General features: G+C 38.7%; 1 protein-coding gene across 1 annotated transcript in view; it reads left to right on the top strand.

Annotated features, from left to right (window-relative positions):
• LOC106084985 (uncharacterized) overlaps positions 1-23,082 on the top strand; it is a 188,702-nt gene that overhangs the window by 1,677 nt on the left and 163,943 nt on the right. The gene's annotated exons all lie outside the window — the stretch shown is intronic.

Below are 23,082 nucleotides of genomic sequence, written 5' to 3'. Positions count from 1 at the left end.
AACCCGAGCAATACATGAATCGAGCAAACTGACATGAAAAAGACATAGAAAGGAGGGTAGGTGGGGATGGAGAGCCTTCAAACACATACACTTACCGGTTATAGAGATTTTGTAAAGAACACCCATTCAAAGATTTAGCAGACGAAAGAATGTCAAAGGACATATAAAAGTGTCAATTTAGATTATCTGGTTAACCAGTGGGTTAAAACTTCCTTTGGCAAACCAAAATTCGAACGTCTGTTTGCTTGATTGTTTATTCCGTATAAATTCGAAAACACCTGAACACATTTTCTTGAAATTTTTATATTGTATAGGGGGTGGTCTGGAAGGAAGAATATACCGCATAATTTGTTGATCTCATGATACTGGGTAGAATTCTGCAGCTCCGTGGAGGATACATTTGAGGCATTCCGGCTAAGAAAGATTCTGTCCTCGAGACCTATTGCGGTGGGGTATATTCAGAAGTCAGAGAATGTATGGACAATGTCTAGTGGGGAAACACTACTTTCCCGAGAAATTCTCCAACGGACAACGTGGTTCCGGAAGAGGTTGTCACTGGTATGCATACGTCGAAGGTTATTAGGGCAATTGTGTCTGGGCCGAAAATCCTTTCTGTGATAAGAAGTTTCGACTCCTTTAAGTCGCCAGGCCCTGATGATATATCACTGGTTGAATTACAAGCTGTGTCTGATACATTGGTTCATTGGCTTAGGGAGATATACTCTGCTTGTATCAGCTTGTATATATGACATGCTAATACATGCCTATGGGATGGAGGTACATAAAGGTCATTTTCATTTCGAAAGCAGGAAAACCTTACTACACGAAGGTGAAAGATTTTCGCCCTATACGTCTGTCATTCTTTATGCTGAAGACTCTTCAGAGGTTGATAGAAACATATCTTTGGGCAAGTTCAATGGAGATCATCGGTCTCAGTAGCAGCATTCATATAGTAAAGGCAAATCTACTGAAACATCCCATCACGATCTAGTTGACTACTTAGAGGGTACTCTCGCTGTCAAGGAATATACAATGGTAGCATTTCTTTGAAGGTCCTTTCAATAATGTAAAACCGAAGTCAATCATGAAGGAGTTGAAGTTTCTAGGCATTAATTCAAACATAAGAAAGTTTATGAACAACTTACTTACTAAAAGATGCATTGCGGCTGGCTTGGGATCTGTGGATCTAAAAAGATGGGTCAACAGAGGAACACCTCAAGGAGGTGTACTGTCTCCTCTGCTTTGGAATAAAGCCATTAACAATATATTATTGTCTCTGGAAGAAAAAGGCGTAAAAGTGATCGCGGATGCTGATGACGTGGCAACTGCGGTTAGGGGGAAAGTTTCCCAGCACTTTAAGAGATATACTTCCGGAAGCTCTACGTGCAACAGCAAAGTGGGCTACCGAAAGTTGTCTGGGTATAAATCCGAGCAATACAGAAGTACTTCTTCTCAGCAGGAGATACAAGTTATCTTCAATGGCACCTGACTCCTTGGGAGGAGAGAATGTTTCATTTACAGAAAACGCGAAATACCTGGGTGTTTTGTTGAATAGAAAATTTGACTTCAAATCTAACATTTTCTAAAGGGCAAGAAAGGCAATTCTTGCCCTATACACCTTCAAGGGAGCCATTGGCAAAAGTTGGGGGATTAGACCGCGCGTCATGCACTCGGTATATACTGCAGTTGTCAGACCTATAATGCTATATGGTGTTGTGGTCTGGTGGACGGCGCTTCAAAAGTCCACCTACTGTTCAATAGTCAACCGGATCCAAAGGAGGGCTTGTTTGTGCATCACAGCCGCACTCAGGACTACACCATCTGATTCACTCAATTTAATGCTACATCTGATACCTCTGAACATTGTGGCTAGACAAATTGCTGCGACCACTGTCGTGAGGCTAAGGAAGCTTTCTCTTTGGTCATGTGGCGGCTATGGACTCTGTGTTTTCCTTGATACAATGTCCGATGTTCCAGACAGTGTGGTAAAAAGTACTGTACCTCAATTCCTGAGGTACCGCAGCACAGAGGTTAGCATGTCCGCCTATGACGCTGAACGCCAGGGTTCGAATCCTAGCGAGACCATCAGAAAAAATTTTCAGGGGTGGTTTTCCCTTTCTAATGCTGACATCATTTGTGAGGAACTATGCCATGTAAAACTTTTCTCCAAAGAGGTGTCGCACTGCGACACGCCGTTCGGACTCGGCTATAAAAAGGAAGCCGCTTATCATTGAGATTATATAAGAATAGGACTGCACTCATTGATATGTGAGAAGCTAGCCCCTGTTCCTTGGTGGAATGTTCATGGGTAAAATGTGCAAAAAACGTGCATTTAGCCTCTATTCCTGATAAACCGATTGGAACTATTATATCCCTAGTAATAGAAGTTACATACATTTACATATACGGATGGTTCCAAACTAGAAGACCAAGTGGGCTCTGGGGTGTACTCTAAAGATCTAGAATTGGTCATATCGAAAAGGTTACCCGACCACTGCAGTGTGTATCAAGCGGAGTTCCTTGAAATTAAGGAAGTGGTGGAATGGCTGAGATTTAATGTCATTACGACGATTGGCGTAAATATCTTCTCAGACAGATCTCAGATCTCACAGATCTCTCAACGATATGGTTGAACACTTCAAAATTCACCTGTTCTGTATGCCGGGCCACACAGATATCCCAGGGAATTGTAAAGCGGACGAGCTTGCGAGACTAGGATCTACCTGACACATTCGAGGGAAACTGGAATGGAGGGGGATGATAACAAGCTTCGGTCTTATGCCACCACCGCAGCTGTTGGGTGTTTGGAGTTCATTTTGAACCTCTTCCAAGTAAGGCTTTAAAATTTTTTCGTAATCGTTAGTACCTATTCCTAGATACGGATATTTTTTCTTTGGGGAGCGAAATGAAAACACGTCCGCTCCTCTCAACGGCTACTTTAAAGTGTTATTTTCGACCCTTTAAAAAATATATTTATATTCTTGATCTTCGCAAAAATATATGACGATCTATTAGCCATGTCCCACCGTCTGTTTGTTGAAATCATGCTACAGCCTTTAAAAATATTGATATTACGCTGAAACTTAGTTTTTTAAAGGCAGTATACGTTTGAAGATGGGCTATATCGGCCTTTATCTTGATATAGCCCCCATATAGACTGATCCGCTGATTTAAGGTCATAGGTCCATAAAAGCCACATTTATTGTCCGATTTTGCTGAAATTTTGTACAGTGAGTTGTGTTAGGTCACTCGGCATCCTTCTTTAATTTGGCCTTGATCGTTCCAGATTTTTCTGCAATTTGGCCCAGATCGGCCCAAATTTAGATATAGTTGCCATATAAATGGCGCATTTATTGTCCGATTTTGTCAAAATTTGGGAAAGTGAATTGTGTTAGGTTCATCGACATCTTCTTGCAATTCGGACTCCGATCGGTCCAGATTTAGATATAACTGCTATATAAACCGATTATCGATTTAAGGTCTTGGACCCATAAAAGGCGCATTTATTGTCCGATGTCGCCGAAATTGGGGACGATGAGTTTTGTTATGGCCTTCAACATCCTCTTCACTTTGACCCAGATGGGTCCAGATTTGAATATAGCTGTCTTCTAGGCCGATCTCCCGATTTAAGGTCTTTGGCCCTTAAAAGACACATTTATTGTTCGATTTCGCCAAAATTTGGGACAGTGAGTCATGTTAGGCCCTTCGATATCCCTCTTCAATTTGGCACAGATCTGTTCAGATTTGGATATAGCTGTCATACAGACCGATCTCTCGATTTAAGGTTTTGAGCGCGTTAAAGGCACATTTATTGGCCGATATCACCGAAATTTGGGACAGTGAGTTTTGTTAGGGCTTTCGACATCCTTCTTCACTTTGGCCCAGATCGGTCCAGATTCGAATATTGCTGCCTTCTAGACCAATCTCTCTATTTAAGGTCTTGGGCCCACAAATAGCGCATTTCTTGTCCGATGTTGCCGAAATTGGGGGTGGTGAGTTATGTTAGCGGCTTGGACATATTTCTGCAATTTGGCCCTGATCGCTACAGATTTCAATATAGCTGCCATATAGACCGATCTCTCGACTTAAGGTTTTTGGCCTATTAAAGGCGCATTTATTGTCCGATATCGCCGAAATTTGGAACAGTGAGTTTTGTTAGGACCCTCCACATCTTTCTGCTATTTGGCCCTGATCGCTCCAGATTTCAATATAGCTACCATATAGACCGATCTCTCGATTTAAGGATTTGGGCCCATTAAAGATATATTTATTGTCCGATATCGCCGAAATTTGGGACAGTGAGTTGTGTCAGGACACTCCACATCTTTCTGCTATTTGGCCCTGATAGGTCCTGATTTGAATATAGCTGCCTGCTAGACCGATCTCTTGATATAAAGTCTTGGCCCCATAAAGGCGCATTCATTGTCCGATATCGTCGAAATTTGGGACAGTGAGTTGTGTTAGGACCCTCCACATCTTTCTGCAATTTGGCCCAGATCGGTCCAGATTTGTATATAGCAGCCATATAAAACGATCTCTCGACTTAAGGTTTTGGACCCATAAAAGGCGTACTTATTGCCCGATGTCGCCGAAATTCGGGACAATGAGCGTTATAAGAGCCTTCGATATCCTTCTTCACTTTGGCCCAAATCGGTCCAGATTTGAATAGCTGCCTTCTAGACCAATCTCTCTATTTAAGGTCTTGGGACCTTAAAAGACACATTTATTGTTAAATTTCGCCTAAATTTGGGACAGTGAGTTATGATAGGCCCTTTGACATCCCTCTTCAATTTGGCCCAGATCGGTTCACATTTGGATATAGCCGCCATATAGACCGATCTCTCGATTTAAAGTTTTGGCCCCATAAAAGGCGCATTTTTAATCCGATTTCGTTGAAATTTGACACAGTAACTCGATATCCGAGTCTTATATGCTTCAGATCGGTCTATATTTGGATATAGCTACCAAAAAGTTTAATATTTTGTTCTACAAAATTGAACAATGACTTGTAATTATTAGAACACTCAATGTCCGTGACGAATTTGGTCCAAATTGGACCATATTTCGATATAGCTGCTATGGGGGCATGAATTGTGCACTTTTTACCGGATTATGATGGAAGGAAGTTTATATCCCAAGGTGGAGGGTATCCAAAGTTCGGTCCGGCCAATCTTAACGCCTTTTTATTTGTTTTTTTTTTCTCATTTTCGATTGAAAACTAGGTGGTGGGAAATTGACGATAGTTTCGATACTATTTATCGACATTTATTATTAAAAATATCGAATGTTTTGATTATCGATAATTCGACAGCTCTACCTTGGAAGTTTCAAGTTAGAAGGTTCACGGTCTTTCTATTAGAAGGCCTTAAGCAGGCCTTAATAGTTTTCCCACTGGGCATAAACAAAAGAAAATTTAACCAAATTTCCCATAGAAATGAAAATTTTACAAAATTTTTGATAATCTCTTTATCTAACTTTAATTATTTTCCCTTATCTTATTAGTATGCGAGTATAGTCTGAACAGAATTTAAAGATAACAAAAAATCAATATCGCAAGAATAATTGACCGAGAATGAATCTGTGCAGCAATGCTTTTACCTTGTCCTTTCATTTAGCACTCTTCACTTAGTTACCTAGTGACCCCCTCCATCAGGTTGATTTCTTTTTTCGCACTTGTCTTGCCACAATTACGTGTAAATCTCATTTAGCTCAAGCGTTTAAGCGTAAACGATTTTATAACCTTCTCGACTTAGTGTTTTAGCGTAAAGCGCGCAAACACAGGACATCAGGTTGGAATATAAAACCAACACCAACACCACCCCCAAAAAGCCATTCCCAGTGCAGCCAAAAGTCGAAAGGACACAAAGAATTTTCCGCGTTAGAGTAAGTGCCTCCAGTCTTTAAGCGAAAAAAGACGTAGAACATAGATATGATGTGACTTACCTGGGTGGAGAAATTGGGGCGAAGTGCTTTGCCAATGGCGGAAACTATGCACAGTGGGATTTTCGTTGGATATGGAGAAAATAATTGAAGCAAAAATAATGTGCAAGACCTTTGAATGGAAGTTGTATTGGAAAAAGAATAGGCCAGTTTGTTTTTTATACCCTGCACCATAGGATGGGAGTATACTAATTTCGTCATTCTGTTTGTAACTCCACGAAATATTCGTCTTAGTTCCCATAAATTGTATATATTCTCGATCGTAATGACATTTTATGTCGAACTAACCATGTCCGTCCGTCCGTCTGTCTGTCCGTACGTCTGTCTGTCGAAAGCACGCAAACTGGGGGAAAGGATGTAATGCTTATTGACATTTTTCTTAAATCTTTGGATGTCAAAGTGGGTGGGGAAAACATTAGCCGGACATCAATTCCACATACGAACGGTTCGGGCGAAATAAGAATTCTCTCTACAATGCATTGTGCGGTCTGCTGGTCAATCAAACAACAAACGGGTGTGAGTTCCTGGAATGTCTAGTATTCCTGACATACATCCTTACAGCAGGAATAAGAAGACGAATATCGGACGAACACACACCATGAAAGTACCGAAAGAACAGCGCCAAATAACCCTCATTGCGACGATGATGAAGGGAGGCAATAGAATTGGATACCCAACTGTCCCCAATCAACGCCATCGCTTTCCTCTGGACGCGGTCCAGTAGCTCCAGGGATGATTTTGAAGCTTCAGCCCATACATGTGAGTTGTACTCCATTTTCGGTCTTATTAAAGTGGTGTAGATGTTAAGAAGATCAGGCGGAGTGAAGTAATTCTCACACCGTTTAAGGAAGCCTAAACACTTGAATGCTTCTTTCGACACTTCGAATACATGTTTCGCCCAACGGACATCACTTTGTATTTTCATGCCCAGAACATGAAGAGCTTCTGATTGCTCAACATTTACACCGTTGATAGACAAAGATGATCGTAATGGGTCAGCGAATCGTTCGTGTGACAACAAGCAGCACTGAGTCGTCCGTGCATTAAAAACTTCTCGATTCATTCGAACCCACTCAAAAATGGACAGTAAATCCTGGCAGTGTATTGTTCATAACCCGCCTCTTGTCCTCAATCTCTCGAAGACTTGGCCTATGGTCGAATGAGTACGAATGACAGAGATTACTGTCATCCGCAAATGAGTAGATCGGATTCGATGTCTGACCCAACAGATCGTTGATGAAAATTAGAAAAAGAGAAGGAGAAAGAACAGAGCCCTGGGGTACACCTGCGGTCAAATTGCGCTCATTGGATAAGTACGATCTCTGAGAAAGCACGAAATAAATCGAACGAAGCCATTACCGACACCAAATGCGACAAGCTTTGATAGTAGTGCACCGTGCCAGACCCTATCAAATGCCTTGGAGATATTTAGAGCCACAACCTTACTCTCACCAAACTGGTGGATTGAGCGACTCCAACGTTGCGACAGAAGTGCCATGAGGTCACCCGTAGAGCGATTTCTGCGCAACCCATACTGTTGGTCGCTAAGAAGGCCATTAGACTCTAAATATCTCACAAGATGGTGATTAACCATGCTCTCCATGACCTTGGAAAGAGCGAATCATATCGCAATTGCCCGATAATTCGCAGGGTTGCTTGCCTCACCCTTCGTGGGTATTGGCTGAACGTTGGCAACCTTCCAACGCGCCGGGAAGACTACCGCACGGTAGACAAGGTTGAAAAGGTTGCGTAATGGACGAGGGAGCGTCGAAGAACACTTGCGTAAAACAAGTGTTGATATGCCATCCGGGCCCGGGTATTTATTTACGTCTAGATTTTCAAGATCCCTTTTAACTCCACGAGTTCGAAATAATATTTGGGGCATGATGCCAGATACATTTTTCGATTGAGGGGAGTGGTTGTTTGTTATCCGACAGGGAAGAATTCCCTGAAAATATATCACCCAACAGGTTAGCCTTATCAACCGGGTCAGTGAACGTTTGATCGTCCTTTACAAGAGTTGGAATAGATGAAGAACTACCAAAACATCATCTAAAAAACATAATTTCCAATTAAAATGCTGAAAGAATCTATTGATCTATTGTTCTTATCTAATTTAAAACTCGTTGAAGTCGATGCCCTAGTTGATTCTTACATCTTTTCATATTCTAGAGAACTCAAAATTTCAAAACATATTTTCAATTAACGCCTTGAATGAACTTTGTTCATATATTGGGTTGCCCAAAAAGTAATTGCGGAATTTTCATATAGTCGGCGTTGACAAATTTTTTCACAGCTTGTGACTCTGTAATTGCATTCTTTCTTCTGTCAGTTATCAGCTGTTACTTTTAGCTTAGTTTTATTAAAAATTTATTTACTTTCTTTTAAAAAATCCGCAATTACTTTTTGGGCAACCCAATATACACATATACTAAATTAAGGTGTTTATGCATATAAATCTGCTTTTCGTAGTTAGAAGCAAAAAACAAAATTCAACTTTGAATTTTTAAAACTATGCTCCACTATGCAATTCCATGGTGTCCAATATCAGTTGATATTGAATACATGAAAGCAACCTTACCAGCTAAACTACAGATACTGGCTCAAAGACAAAAATGAAATTGGCTTTGAAGGACAACTCGATATTTGAAGAGGACATCAAATAATGTTATTTTCATCTACTCCAAAGACGGGGGTTCTTCGGTCATCGTTTTACTTTCCTATTTCATCATTCATGGAGAATTTTTTCTCAGATCTACTCAACACTCCCCCACCAGTTTGACGAGGATAGTAATTGAAATTGCCATTTTATTGAATAGTTTTTTTTTTCGCCTTTCTATTTCGAGTATTATGCTGTTGGAGTAGGATAATTAATTCCATTATTTGTGGTAATGAGGTTCCATATATCCCTGAAGGCAGGCAGAGTTGCATTACATAGACTAAATAGCACCATTAGAGAACAAGAGAACACGACAACCTTAATTACATTACAACGAATTGATTGAATACTTTGATGAAAATGGCTTTTGTTTAAAATTTAAACGAGTTGCATGCAAGCACATAAAAACAACGGAAAGAGGCATTTAAAAAAACAACAAGGAGCTTACTTGCAAAGCAGAGGGAAAATAATGCATGAAATTAAAATGAAAAGCTGTAAGTAACCAGGGTTAACGTGGGCAATTTTGAAAAGGAGCAACAAAGATATTTTGTTTTTCTGAAACAAATCGCAGAAGCCTTTGGTGGCCAAATCATGCATAATTTCAGCCAAATCGGATTATAATTGCGCCCTCTAGCGGTTCAAGAAGTCAAGATCCGAGATCGGTTTGTATAGGAACTATATCCGATTTTGAAGCGATTTGGACAATACTTGGTACAATAATTGGAAGTTTAAATGTCAAGAAGATCAAGAGCATATATACTTTGTAGGGTTTCCGATCAATATTTCGATGTGTTACGAACGGAATGACGAAATTAGTATACTGCCCATTCTATGGTGGAGGATATATAAAGTTAAAGTGTGCTAAGTTTAGCCCGGCCAAATCTTATATACCTTCTACAACGGATCACATTTGTCTAAGTCTTTGTATGACTTTTTCAAATAAATATGAGCTATTTCATGTTATTAACCGATATTTAGCTTCTAGAGGGCGCAATTCTTATCCGATTTGATTAAAATTGTGCACATGTAGTTTTGGTATGACTTGCGAGAATTGTGTAAAGTATGGTTCAAATCGGTTCATAACCTGATGTAGGTTAGGTTAGGTTTAAGTGGCAGTCTGCCATCAGATTTACTTAGACGTTTTCGTCCATTGTGATACCACAGGATGGTTTCCACCGTTGACCCATCCAGATCGCCTTAAAAAGCCAAATAACTTGCGAATGTTCACATCCGTTAAGTCAGACAGGTTCTCAAGGAAATGAGAACCTATAGTGGAAGCCCCCTCTTTCTGACCATCTATCATTCGTTGTCCTTCGGGACTGGCCCTGAAAACTTAGCTTACATGTCGCTAGAGGCATACCCACAGATTCCAGTACCCCTTAAATGTGTAAAGTAGTTCCTTGTCTCGGAAGCTCGTCCACTTTACAATTCCCGGGAATATCTCTGTGGCCCGTAGCCGCCACATGACCAATGATACCGCTCTCCCGATTATACTTCGGGAGACTCTAGAGAGAGGAGGCAATTTTTATTTAAATTGGCTGAAATTTTGCATATGTTTGGTATGACTTCCACTGGCGCCAAGTATGGTCTGAATCGGTCTATAGCGCGCTTCTTTCATTTTATGGACGAAGTTCATTTTTGGCTCAATGGATAAATAAATAAGCAGAATTGTCGATTTTAGAGTGAAGATCAGCCAGAAGCATTGCAAGAGCTACCAATGCATCCAGAAAAGTCATAGTTTGGTGCGGTTTATGGGCTGGTGGCATCAATGGACCGTACTTCTTCAAAGATGATGTAAATCGTAACGTGACTGTGAATGGTGTGCTCTACCGTGAGATGATATCCAACTTTTTTTTTGCCCAAAATGAAAGAGCTTGACTTGCATGTGGTTTCAACAAGACGGAGTCACATGCGGTGAACATTTTGTTTAACGTTGGGGACCGGTCACTTAACGCCTTAAAACTATTTTTCATGTGTATACAGACAAGCATCTTTTTTTCTCAGTGCAACTTTATTATTAACTATTCGACTTCAAAATAGATTATTCGACTTTTTGATTAAAACAAGAAGACTTCGCCTTTTTTAACACAAAAAGTCCATCAATCGATTAGTCGAAAGACGATTTTGGGAAGCCTATTAAGGCAACACCAAGATAGGAAGACCGGGAAAGGCACAATCTCCATCATTTGGTAAACGAAAGGGCTGGTGACTTTGCTGTAAGGGTCAGAGAACTGCCATCAATGGTCTTGATAAATGCGTAGCCTTTCGAGCGATCCAGCAGAAGTTTAGAGCGTCAACTTGAAAGGGCATTCAGCACTGTGGAATAATTAAAAGAACGGTAAGACAAAATGAAATTTTCTCTAGGGACGAGGTTACGTAAGGTTTAAGTGGGAGTCTGGAACAGAAAAAATAAGATGCCTTTAAGTTCTTATCACTGATCCATCCCGATCCCTTAAAAAAGCCCAAACAACTTGCGAACGTTCACATCCGCCAAATCAGAGAGGTTCCCAAAGAAATGAGAACCTAAGGTGGAACTCCTTCTGACTGCCAGTGCGGGACACACACATAGACGGCTCTTCTTCTTTGATGTCCTCACAGCTTCTGCAAAAGTCGTTACTGACAACCTTCAGTCTGTCATGCCGGATACATTGTAGACCTCTTCAAGTCTAGATTAGGCCACATAGTTTTAGAATGCTCACAGCCTCCTCTTTGTGACCATCTATCATTCGTTGCCTTTCCTGATTCTGAATACTTAGCTTTCATGTCGCTAGAGGCATACCCACAGATTCCCAGGAATGTGTAGGGTAGTTCCTAGTCTCACAAACTCGTCTGCTTTACAATTCCCTGGGATATCTCTGTGGCCCGGCACCGAGAACAGGTGAATTTTTAACTGTTCAGCTATCTCGTAGAGAGATTTGCGACAATCGAAGGCGGTTTTTGAGTTCAGAAATACGTTTCCCAAGGATTTAATGGCTGTCTGAGAAGATATTTATGCCAATCGTCGTTATGACATTATATCTCAGCCATTCCACCACTTCCTTAATTGCAAGAATCTCCGTTTGACACACACTGCAGTGGTCGGGTAACCTTTTCGATATTTCCAGTTCTAGATCTTTAGAGTACACCCCAACGTCCACCTGGTCGTTTAGTTTGGAACCATCCGTATAGAAGTCTATGTAACTTCTGTTACTAGGGATATTGTAGTTTCAAGCGGATTTATCAGGAATAGTGGTGCAATAATTTTTAACAAAAAGCGGCTCAGGTAGGTTGTAATCCACACTGCCTGGAACATCGAACATTGTATCAAGGAAAACGCAGTGTCCGTAGCCGCCACATGACCAATGAGAACGCCCCCTTAATCTCACGGCAGTCGTCGCTGCAATTTGGGTAGCACCATGTTCAGAGGCATTAGATGTAGCATTCAACTCAGTGCATCAGATGGTGTCGTCCTCAGTGCGGCTGTGAGGCACAAACAAGCCATCTTTTGGATCCCGTTAAGTATTTTTTTTTTTTTTTTTATATAATAATATTTAATAAAAATCTTAAAAAAATTATAATTTCCCGCGAAGCCATTTCGGCTTGTCTGCAGGATAAAGGTTCAGCCAAGCTGTAGAAAATTAGATTTCATATTGTTATTCTAAATTGTATTATTTAATAAAAATATCTAACAACATTTTCTTATTAATATGATAACAAGTATTTTTTGATCATTCTGCCTCTTATTGCTTTATTATTTGTATTTAATATATCTATCGGTAATCTATTTAGAAATGTTGGTAGCGTTATTTCCAATGAGAGTTTGCCGTAGTCGTTGTTGTGTCTGGGTATATGGTATTTACCATTGTGTTTGTTCCGTGTATTCCTGGAGTGGCGTATACGTTGTAAGAATTCTGAATTGTAGAATTCTTGGGATATTGTCGCGTTGTAAATACCATCGATATTAAGTATATGGAGAGTTTTAAATAGGTTGTTCTCTCTTGACGTGTTTGCATTTAATCTTGTGTCTTGTTGATTGGTTGGTGGTGTTTTGTTACTTTTGTTAAGCAGTTTAATGAGTCGATTTTGATATTTTTGGAGTACTTTGCATTGCTTTGATTTGCCCCAAGCGGTAATTCCATGCCGTAGCTGTGATTCTATCAGTGAAAAATAAGCTTGCTTTAACACAAAAAATGGTGAGCAGTTGCTTAGGTGATACAATGCGAACATAGATTTTCGTAACTTTTTCGTTAGTTGTTGGATATGTATTTTCCACTTGAAGTTGTGGTCAAGATGCACACCCAGATATTTATATGATTCAACCAATTCGATATTTGTTTTGCAACATTCATTACTTGTTACGTTTCGATTATGTAAGCAATCGAAATCATGGAATTTTATTTCTATATTTGAGTTTGGTATATGTCTAGGTCTAATGTGCATTAATTTTGTCTTTTTTGAGTTTATTATTAGGCCATTATCGTGACACCATTTACATAATTCTGTAAACTCATTTTGCATAATCTTTTCCGCTTCTTTTACATTTTTATGCGTAACTATAATAGCAGTGTCGTCTGCATATGAAAAAACTTCGCTATGTTTAAGTAATTTTACCATTTCATTTGTGTAGATAATGTACAGTATTGGTCCCAATTTTGATCCTTGAGGTACACCAAAGTTTGTTGTAATTTGGCTGCTCAACGTGTTGTCTATTTTTACTCTGTAGTTTCTACAATTAAGGTAACTTTTGAACCAGTTTAGGCAAATCCCTCGTATTCCGCAGTTTTCCAAAGTATTTAGTAATTTTTCATGTGGCAAGGTGTCGAATGCTTTACTAAAATCGATAAATAAGGCTAAGCACTGGTTGTTTATGTTAAGATTGCGGTTAATACAATTAGAAAAATACCCGAGAAGTTGATTTATGTTTTTGCCTCTTTGGAAGCCAAATTGATTGTTGCTAATTATTTTATGTTTAGTTAAGAAACTATTAAGTCTTCTCACCACAATTTCTTCTAATACTTTTTCTATTACCGATAAAATAGCTATGGGTCTGTAATTGTTAAGATCGGACTTGCTTCCGCTTTTGTAGATAGGCCGTACTATGGAAGTTTTTAGAATTTCCGGAACAACTGAATCATTTAGGCTTCTATTTATTAATGTGGTAATTATCGGTGTGAGACATTCAGCGTTCATTTTAATATCAATTGCTCTTATACCATCAATTCCAGGACTTTTTTTGGCGTTCAGTGTTTTTAATATGTTTAATATTTCTTCTTCATTAGCTTCCTCCATGTAGATAGTATTACACATAAGATTACTAGGACTTCTGCTGGTTTGGACATTGCAGGCATGAATTATGTTATTAACATTGTTTTCTAGTGTATAGGCAAACTTATCGGTTAAATGTTGTACGTTTTGTTTCGGAAAATTTCGTTTTATGGTTTCATCAACATTTGCAATTTTTTTACCGGTTATTCTGTTTATAATTTGCCACGTTCCACGTATGTTATTTTGGTTTTGTAGAAATTGATTGTAGTTATATTCATTTTTTGCATGATTTATTTTTTTATTTAATTTATTATTAAAGGTCTTGTAAGTATTTTCATTGGTTTTATTATTTTTGTTTTTTATCCATCTTTTGTGTAATTTATCACGGATTTCACAGCTTTTCAATATTTCATTGTTTAACCACGGGTGTGGATTACGTTTTTTTGTTTGTTTTTTTGATATGTATTCACTTTTTTTGTATATGTCTTTGAATTTTTCATTAAATTTTAAATAAATATCATTGACATTATTTGATTGGTTGATTAGTAAGGACCAATTTGTTTCATTAACCAATTGGTTTATTTTAATATTGTTGAGTTTTACATTGGTATCACCCTGTGCGTTCTCTCTGTTTACTCTGTTAGAGTCTTTAATCTGGTCTAGACATCCCAAAAGAGCATAATGGTCGGCTATTGCTGCAGTTATCACGGCTGCATAAGCTCTTTCTCTTTTTCTGTTGCATCTTATGAAAAGGTGGTCTATGCATGTATTCGTATTGCCATTAAAGTTTTCTCTTGTTGTTTCTGAGACCATGCATTGAAGTCCATGAGAAGAGAGCATTCCAAGGTAATTTATTGTAGTAGTGTTTTTCTTTTTAATGTCTATATTCATATCTCCCACAACTATTAGTTCATGTTTTTTACTTACATTGTTGATATTTTCTTCTAACTCTTTTAAGAACCTTTTTTGACTCAGTTTTGGTGGCCGATAGATTGATATGACAGAAATTATTGTATCGTGTGTAGTAGTGAGGTCTATTCTTAACGACTCGGCTGAGCTCATGTGTGTTTGTATATTGCTGTACTTAATATTCTCATTTACATATATAGCAATACCTCCTCCTCTTCCCTCTCTATTCGCAAATATTGAGCTAAATCCAGCAATTCCGTATAAAGCATTTTCATCACTTGTTATGTTAGTTTCCGATAGTATTATTAGATCTGTTTTATTAATAATATTTTTTATGTATGTTAATAACGCATTAAAATTTTTTCTAAGCGATCTTATATTAATGTGTAAGATAGATAAAGGAAAATTCATAACTTCATTTTTGATTTCACTAAAATTGTTTATAGTTTCATATATGTAATTCATTATTGCGGGATTAATATCCAAATTTTAGTTTTCTTTTTTCTGTTTCGTTTTGCTTTTGTATCGTTTGGGAAAAAAATTGTTTATCTTTTGCAAAAAATATTTTATATATCTTTGGTTTGGCTTTTTTTTTTTTTTTTTTTTTTTTTTTTTTTTTAAGCATTAGATTCTAATTATTTATAGATTCGAGATCCGTTGAGTTTTGTAAAATAATAAAAGACGAGTTTTCATTTTTCCTAGCATGTATACATCCATTACGCACCCACACATATTTCCACCCACTTTCCTTTGCTTTTAATTTTGCTGCCCATAAAAGGCGCTTATTGTACAGAGTTAACTCATCATTTATGTATACGTATCCATCGCTTTCAATTTCTGCTTCTCCTCTCACCACACTTGATTTAATTCGATGGCCTCGCAAACTGCTCATAATCTCTTTCTTCTTATTAAGAGATGTAAACTCTACAACTATTTTCTTTTTTCGTTTTATTTTAAAGGCTCTGCTTATATGATCTTTACTCATTTCTACTCCCAAAGCATCCGCTATTCTCTTTACAACCACTTCAGATTCAATATCCATATCTTCCACGTTGCTAATTTCAATGTTTCTCTCAATATATTGTTGTTCAAGTCTTTGTACCCGTTTGTTAAGCTCTTCGATTTGCTCTGCTTTTTCCTTGTCCTTCCTCTGCAGTTCACTCACTTGTGCTGCTATGGTCGCTACATTTTTGTTCATCTCTGCTAATGCTGAATCCATATGCGATTTGAGATCATTGCTTAGAGATGATATACTTGTTGCTATAAGCTGTAAGCTGCTCTTGAGGTCGACCATTCCGGATTTGAGTTCGGCAATGTCTTCACGTGTATTCACTGGCTCGTTGCTGCTGCTGTTGTTTGTGTTGATAGATGTGACTCCTGTGTCTTTGAAACGTTTGGTGTTGTTGTTGTTAGATTCATCGTCTTCTCTTTGCTGCTTGTTTTGTTTGCTGCTGTGTGGCTGTTGTTCGCCTGCATTTGTTTTTGGCGATTCGTTGCTCTGGCTTGTGTTGTTTGTGTCGCCGAAGACAAATGTCTTGTATGCATTGTTGGGGGATTTTCTTGGTTTGCATATATGACATTTCCAATCGTTTTTTTTAGTTTGACTCATGCTTACATGAGAACTTTCAGAAAGGGAACAACAAGGGCTATGATGAAAACTGCGATTACAATGATAGCACCGCACGAATTGTATTGTTGTTATAGGTAAAGAACATTGAGCACACTTGTTGCATGGAACTTGTAATAGTGACATGTTAAGAAATATCAAAAACACTATGTACCACGATAGGGAAAATAAAAAGTTGGTAATTTAGTCGACTGTTTTTTGCTTTAAGAGAGCATAAAATATTCGGTGATGCGCAGTCTAAAATACACGTCTGTTCGCTTTGGTTGCTACTGCATTATATAAAAAAAAAAAAAAAAAAAAAAAAAAGACAAAATTTTTATGAAATTTTCTCTAAAGACAAAATTTTTATGAAATTTTCTCTAAGGACAAAATTTCTATGAAATTTTCTCTAAAGACAAAATTTCTATGAAATTTTCTCTAAAGACAAAATTTCTGTGAAATTTTCTCTAAAGACAAAATTTCTATGAAATTTTCTCTAAAGACAAAATTTCTATGAAATTTTCTCCAAAGACAAAATTTCTATGAAATTTTCTCTAAAGACAAAATTTCTATGAAATTTTCTCTAAAGACAAAATTTCTATGAAATTTTCTCTAAAGACAAAATTTCTATGAAATTTTCTCTAAAGACAAAATTTCTATGAAATTTTCTCTACAGACAAAATTTCTATGAAGTTTTCTCTAAAGACAAAATTTCTATGAAATTTTCTCTAAAGACAAAATTTCTATGAAATTTTCTCTAAAGACAAAATTTCTATGAAATTTTCTCTAAAGACAAAATTTCTATGAAATTTTCTCTAAAGACAAAATTTCTATGAAATTTTCTCTAAAGACAAAATTTCTATGAAATTTTCTCTAAAGACAAAATTTCTATGAAATTTTCTCTAAAGACAAAATTTCTATGAAATTTTCTCTAAAGACAAAATTTCTATGAAATTTTCTCTAAAGACAAAATTTCTATGAAATTTTCTCTAAAGACAAAATTTCTATGAAATTTTCTCTAAGGACAAAATTTCTATGAAATTTTCTCTAAAGACAAAATTTCTATGAAATTTTCTCTAAAGACAACATTTCTATGAAATTTTCTCTAAAGACAACATTTCTATGAAATTTTCTCTAAAGACAAAATTTCTATGAAATTTTCAATTTCTATGAAATTTCTATGAAATTTTCTCTAAAGACAAAATTTCCATGAAATTTTCACTAAAGACAAAAAAATATTCCATAAAACCGATTTTTTGTGGAAAACGCGGCAATCCTGCTTTCCACGATTGCTTGGATTTTATATTTGTGAAGCCTTAACCGTATTTAACTGCAGCACTTTAAAGCATTCATTTATGGGTTACTTCCACCATCAGACGAGGATAATAGTCACGGTGGCAGAAATGCACTTGCAAAGCCTTTTGCACACTTAATGAGTGGCTACTAACTTCAGCACTCACGCTGGTAGCGATGTTGGTCTAGATCCACATTCCACCATCATATCAACTACAACGTCAACAAGCAATAGAATTTATTTTCTACACTTCCGTACCGTGTTGCCATTCTGTCTGACATACATACGAAAGAGCGACAAGCTAACAGTAACACCAATACCAACAGCAACAATAAGAATAGCAACTACTACCGTCCAGGACTCTACTACAAGTACTTTTGGGTAGTAAAACACAATTGTTGAAATGATGAACTACGGCCAGGCAGGCGAACATTCATTTTAACTTTTTTTAAGTGTTCGCGGGATGAATTCGTCGGTCCACTCCCTTTGATGCTGCAATGTTAGCCATGGCTTCATTATTGTAATTCCAATTCCCGGTGATTCAAAATGTGCACTACATGCATAACCAATTTTTTTCCTCCTTGTAAAATTATTTTAACATGACGCATTAAAGGCATTCCAAATTGAAAATGGACACTAAAAATACTAAGAAGAAGTTTTAAATATAAATTTAAAAACTTTAAATTTTCATATAAGATAAAGTTTGATAACAAATTTGATCTTTGAAAATTTTTCACATGAGATTTGGTCAAAATTTGAATTTCATCGAAAATTTCTTCAGCTAATTGCTTTTACCTCACAAATTTCGCCACCATTAGGAGCAATAACCCCCGCTGAAATTTTTTTTCTGATCTTCTCACCAGGATTCGAACCCAGGCTTTCAGCGTCATTGATGGACACGCTAACCTCTGTGCTACGGTGGCCTCCAATTTTACTTTGAAATCCCTGCAAACCATGTCCGATAGAGAATAAATTCTCTGTTTTGAGCACTTAAGAAGTCTTAAAAGCTTCCAATTAAAAAGTGTAGGGTACAACAGGACAAAAAACTAGTGTCTCTATATGCACACAACATACCCATCACAAAGGACCAAATTCCGTTTCATTTAAATTTGCAGACACTCACAACATTTTGACCTATCAGCATTTCCCTTTCGCTTTTCCTTTTTTCCCCAACTCTGCACTTGGTTACTGCGGTAGCATATCAGGGGAAATGCAAGCAAATGAAAGTAAAAAACGATTTAAAACATATTTCAGGCATAGAATCAGATGCGTCGTTAGACAAAATAGGAGAATCCTTATATAAACGATTCTTCAATTAAGTATTAGGCATTGTATTTACAATGAATTCTAGGGTGGTTTAATCTCAAAGGAAAAAAGTCGATGTCAATTTTATTGTGGAGGCACTCCCCTTCAATGTTTCATTTTAAGATTTCCAAAATTTGAGTACAATTGGAAGATGTGAACAAGTACCGCTGGGGTGTCAAAGTTTCGAAAATCTCGATTTTTTTGCTATTTGGCGACTTTGGGAACTTCGGCGACCAATATCTCTGAAACGGCTAAAAGTATTTGCCCGTGCCATACATCAAATTAAAGGCCATTTTTATTTTAACATTTTATGTTCAATAATGAAGAACGTAAATAGTACTGAATTCGAGATTATGACAAAATTTCCCTAAAAACGTGCAAGGTAACCTTGTGTTGATAGTCAGCCTGTAGTTTTTATACCCTAATCTAGTCATTCCGTTTGTAACACCTCGAAATATTCGTCCAAGACCCCATAAAGTATATATATTCATGATTGTCTCGACGTTCTGAGTCGATCTTGCCACGTCAGATACTTAATATTGATGTAGGTCATTGAGGATTGAAAATGGGCCAAATCGGTTCTGATTTGGATATTGCTCCCATATAAACCGATATCCCGATTTGACTTCTTAAGCCCCTGGAAGCCCCATGTAGTGTTTTGTTATGACTTCCATCAACTGTGCTAAAGTAGGGTTCACATCGGTGTATAGCCTGATATAGCTCCCATATAAACCTATCTCCCGATATGACTTCTTGAGCCCTTACAAGTTGCAATTTTTGTCCAATTTGGCTGAAATTTTGCTTGTGGTGTCCTGTTATGGTCCAAATCTGTTTATAAGCTGATATAGCCTTGAAGCCGCAATTTTTGTCCGATTTAGCTACAATTTTGCATATAGTGTTTTATTATGACTTCCATCAACTGCGCCCAGCACGGTTAAAATCGGTCCATAACCCGATATTGCTCTGATATAAACCAATCTTCCGATTTGACTTCTCAAGCCCTTACAGTCGGTACAAGTCGGTCTATAACCTGATATAGCTCCCATATAAACCCGTTTCTCAATTATCCTAGTTCGGTTCCTAGAAGCCTTAATATTTGCTGGTTTGACAGAAGTTTGGTATGTAAAATAAAATTATTTCCTTCAACTAAATTTATTTTGTATAAATTTTTAGCAGAACCAATGGTGGTTGGTTCCCAAGATTCAGGCCGGCTTAACACGCTTTTACTTGTTTTCTTTTTTTGTGAAGAGCACATATTGTAAATTCGTTTTAAGCGAAATTTGTACAAGATATGTTAAACGGGTGCTACAGGTACTTCAAAATAGACAATTTTTTATTAAAAAATTGGAAAAGCCCCTCAAGTTCAGAAATGGCAGAGCCCGGGTCTCCCAAACAGGGACATGATTTTTTTACTCCATATGTAGGGATTTTGAGCACTATACATCAATTTTGAAAATTGGACTACAAACGATGATTTGGCAGCCCCAACAATTTTTCGAATAACGAGGTGACTAACTTTAGGGTCCTGCCAAAAGTCGCCCGGACAACCTGGGCCCTTGGAATTGTGCAAACGATCTTGATAACACCTCAGCTCTAACCATTCCAAACTTTAAAGAAATATCTTAACCCACATTGGGCATATGTTGCAGTTGTAAGACCTATTATGCTATATGGTGTTGTGGTCTGGTGGACGGCGCATCAAAAGTCCACCTACTGCTCAGTAGTCAACTGGATCCAAAGGATGGCTTGTTTGCGCATCACAGCCGCACTGAGGATGACACCATCTGATGCGATGAATTTAATGCTACATCTTATGCCTCTAGACATTGTGACTTGACAAATTGCCGCGACCACTGCCGCGAGGCTAAGGGAGCTTTGTCTTTGGTCATGTGGTGGCTAGGGACACTGTGTTATCCTTGATACAATGTCCGATGTTACAGGCACTGTGAATTACACCCTATCAGAGCCGCTTTTTGATAAAAAGTACTGTAGCACTATTCCTGATAGAACAGATTGGAATCCCTGGTAATAAAAGTAACATAGACTTCTATACGGATGGTTCCAAACAAGACGACCAGATGGGCTTTGGGGTGTACTCCAGAGACCTAGAACTGGTCAAGTCGAAAAGGTTACATTACCACTGCAGTGTGTATCAAGCGGAGATCCTTGCAATTAAGGAAGTGGTGGAATGGCAAAGGTATAATATCATAACGACGATTGGCATAAATATCTTCGCAGACAGCGATTAAACCCTGGAGAACGTATTTCTGAACACAAAAACCACCCTCGACTGTCGCTGATCTCTCAACGAGTTAAAAATTCACCCGTCCTGGGTGCCGGGCCACAGAGATATCCCAGGCAATTGTAAAGCGGATGAGCTTGCGAGACTAGAAGATACCTTACTCATTTCAGGGAAACTGAAATCTGTGGGTATTCCTCTAGCGACATGCAAGCTAAGTTGACACTTGCGCTGAGGACAAGTCTTCCTCGGATGCTTTCCTAGCTGCTGCTGTCGCAATATATTTTGAGTTCTCTCCTCTGGCGCTAGCACACACCTGATTCATTGTTAGCACCCCAAGTGCGGTCTGCAAGCGACTTGAGGAGCTTGTTTCTACTTTTGACTGGAAGAATGGTGGAATGGAGGATAGTTAGAGGTTAAACAATGCCGGAGATATCACCCCGCTTTGGGGGAACTAACTAATTTTCTCTACGGAGCTTCGATTTTTTAATCCCTAAATTCCACAAATTACTGGCGACCAAACAGAAAACTCGCGACCCACCGTTTCAGGCCTAGCTGGAGGGACTTATTGTCAATGACCTCAAATAGTTTGGTATGGCTGACCGTGTCGAATGCCTTCGATGGGTCCAGTGCCTACCATATGCTCGGGGCTGATGGAAGCCACGCCAAGTATGTGCTGATGTCAGAGGAATGGAAATTTTCCAACGAGGCTCGGGAGGAGTAGTCCTTCAAGCGTCTTGGTTACTGGTGGGAGAAGGTAGATCGGTCTGTACGACTCCTCCAAACTCGGGTCTTTACCAGGCTTCAGTAGCGGGATCACTCTGCCCATTTCCACGTCATCGGGATCTATTAGAGTGTTCAAAGACAGGTTGAGTGCAGTTGTGATGTAGCCGACTCCAGATTATTCAGCATCTGTGTAGAATTTCCGTCGGGGCCCAACGCTTTGGATGATTTGGCGCCACAGATGGCATTCGTACATTTGCCCACGGTAAATTGTGATGGCTGTCCATCGGCTCGAAGACCACGGATACGACGAATGGCTCTCCACCTAGCCCTGTCACTCTCGGGATGCACAATAAATTGACGGTTGAACAACCTGGCGCATCTCTTCGGATCAGTCACAGTTACGTCGCAAAAAGTGACTGAAGTCTTCTCATCTCGTCTATCGGGTTTCGAAAGTTATATAACAGTATACCATAGCTTGCCCAAATCGGTACCTAAGTTACATTGCTCCCAGTGTTCCACCCACAAATTTCGCTTATGTTCGTTGACTGGGGTAATTCAGGGGTTAGTGGGGTCCGTACCATGAACCCCACCACTCTCGTCTGCAAGTATCACTTCCTGCGCCCGGAAATTGGGACGCACTTGGGGTATTCGACTGGCTGGTATAAAGCGAGCGGCTGCTGCGTTAATGATGTCTCGGAATTTTCTTGACATTCGAGGGGGATGTCAGTTCACTGAAGAGGCGGATTGGTGTACTCTCTGAAGCCGACTTAATCGTCCTTCTTTTGATTGATAAACGTCGGGCGCTCAGGGGTTATGAGGTCGGGTAGTCAATTAATGGTGCAAATTATGGGGAGGAGATCCGATATGATCTGGTCGGCTTGCCAGGATACGTCACTCAGGAGATCAGGAATGCAATGGAAATGTCTGGCGAGTTGCTGCACCTACTCGTAATCCTAGTGGGGGCATTCTCATTCATCGTGCAAAACGTGGAGCTTTCAATCTGATCTGGCAAAGCTACGCTCCGCTAGTCATTACCTAGTGGAGGATGTCAGGAAATGCGATGCTCATTAAAGTCTCCCAGAACCAGACTATTGTGGCGAGACAGTAACCCACTTATTACGGGCTTATAAGCTTGGCCATTAACTGGGTCACAACTACCA

This window comes from Stomoxys calcitrans, chromosome 4, assembly GCF_963082655.1.
Source record: "Stomoxys calcitrans chromosome 4, idStoCalc2.1, whole genome shotgun sequence".
NCBI classification, from domain to species: Eukaryota; Metazoa; Arthropoda; class Insecta; order Diptera; family Muscidae; genus Stomoxys; species Stomoxys calcitrans.
The sequence above is the reverse complement of the archived record's forward strand: the minus strand, read 5'-3'. Positions and strand labels throughout refer to the sequence as shown.